Below are 1,917 nucleotides of genomic sequence, written 5' to 3' on the forward strand. Positions count from 1 at the left end.
CCAAGCGGCGGGACTGTAGCCAGGCTCCCCCCGACAAAGCCTCCGTCATCAAGAGCAAGGCAACAGTATAAAGCGGTTGGCGTGGCCCGCAGGCGGCGGGCCCCAGCAGCCGGTGGAGAAGCTGGCGTCTACAGACACTGACGGCCGGGTCCTACACCCGACCGGATTACGATTGTACCCCTGGGGGTAGGCCTATATAAACCCCCCACGCCACCCATGCAAAGGGTTCAGACCTTTGTTCACAGCCCCAGAACACACACACACACACACACACACACACACGTAGAGAGAGTGGAGTAGAGCTAGCCTTGCCCTTCTTCCTCCTCTAGCAGAAACAGCTCAAGGAGCAAGCTTGTAGCTACCTTATTGATCATAGTCATCATGCGGAGACCCCGCAGAGTAGGACTAGGGGTGTTATCTCCACGGAGAGCCCCGAATCTGGGTAAGATTCGCAGGCGTATGCGGTCTCGCTCACTCCCGCCTCTAGATCCCGGCGACGTACTCTTGTCCCCATCCATGATAAGCCACCCCCTGACATATGTCGCACGATATTCCCGACAATCAACTAATTTGGATCGACGGTTTGAAAGGTATGGCCTCCGGAAGGTAGAATCCAAATTTGATCAAATGCAAATTTAAACGGTTCAAACATGTGAAATTTTGGTTCTACTGTATTCTCCTGGTCGCTACGAGTACACAGGAAAAAGAATCAATGAATTTGGATATACAGACCAAGAGATATAGCTAAACGAAAAATTGGTGAAAATCTGTCTAAAACATGATTTTGAACTGTGGTTACTATAGCATAGCGCCATGTGTCACATCCAGATTGGCTGAGATGTAGCTGTGCGCGCGTGGTCACCGAAGCAGGGGGAAAACGGTGACGGCTTCGGGCGTGGGTGGCGGCGCTCCTCCGGTAGCTCTCCAGTGAAGGTGAGGTGAAGGGCGGATGCGGCTTGCGATGACGGAGACGATGGTAGCTTCAACGGAGATGGGAGCGTCCTCTGCTGGCGCGCCGTCGCTCGGTGGTGCTGGCGATTTTGGGCATGGTCGGGAGCTCGGTATCCCGTGTTCCTGAGAAGATCAGAGGTTGAGGGAAATTTAAAAGACCACGAATAATACTCAGGAAGGATTAGCGAGGAACCGAGGCTCACAGAGGCAACGGAATCGTTCCGGGAAGCTCCGGCAAGGGCAATACTCCGGCGAGATCGGGATTTGTTGAAGAGCTCGATGTGGTGCGGTCCTGGGCAAAATCAAAGCGGAGGGAGTGCATGAGGTTTCCTCGCAGACTATGGAGTGCTCGGAGAGGGGCCGGACTTACTGGAGTGCCCGAAATCGTTCGTATCGCCGGAGTCGGCAGAGCTTGGCGAGGTCCTTACTCTCGATTCCTAGGGGAAAACAAAGTGGCGCCTGCGAGGACTGATCGAGGGATTCGAGAGGAACCACACGGCGGCCTCAGATTGGAAAAGGAGCAAGGGGTCGCGTGAATCACGCGGGGTTTGGTGCGGCAGTGGCGGCGCTGTCGTCCACGAACAGGAGACCGATCGGGAGGCGGAACGAGGCGGTGGGGTCCGCTGTCGTGGAATAGAGAGAAAGAAAGAAAAAAACAAAAGAGAGGTGGAGCGGGTTGTGGCCTACTGGCGATGCTGGGCCAGCTGCGCTGCGGTTGCTCTGCGCTGCTGCTCGCGCATGGCGAAGAATAGAAGCTGGTCCGCACAGTGCGACCCGATGAATAGTGAAGGTTTTCTATTTACTAAAATAACAGGAAAGAAAATGGATAATGAAGATGCCAAATTCTTTCTGAACTAAATACCAGGAAAATTTTATAATTATACATACTAATATAGAAAACAGTGACATTTATTCCAGCTTAAAATACTTATATAAAATACATATAATATTTTTGTAAACATTACT

The 1,917-nt window shown here is 52.3% G+C and overlaps 1 long non-coding RNA gene across 1 annotated transcript; it reads right to left on the minus strand.

Annotated features, from left to right (window-relative positions):
* Nucleotides 1-605: 605 nt before the first annotated feature.
* LOC123167753 (uncharacterized) lies at nucleotides 606-1,563 on the minus strand. The gene is made up of 3 exons (XR_006484079.1): nucleotides 1,322-1,563; nucleotides 1,155-1,243; nucleotides 606-1,074 (listed from the first exon to the last, which is right to left on the minus strand). It is a non-coding gene; the product is annotated as an uncharacterized lncRNA (long non-coding RNA).
* Between the last annotated feature and the right edge of the window lie 354 nt (nucleotides 1,564-1,917).

The sequence above is a fragment of the Triticum aestivum genome, chromosome 7D, assembly GCF_018294505.1.
Source record: "Triticum aestivum cultivar Chinese Spring chromosome 7D, IWGSC CS RefSeq v2.1, whole genome shotgun sequence".
Classification (NCBI taxonomy): Eukaryota; Viridiplantae; Streptophyta; class Magnoliopsida; order Poales; family Poaceae; genus Triticum; species Triticum aestivum.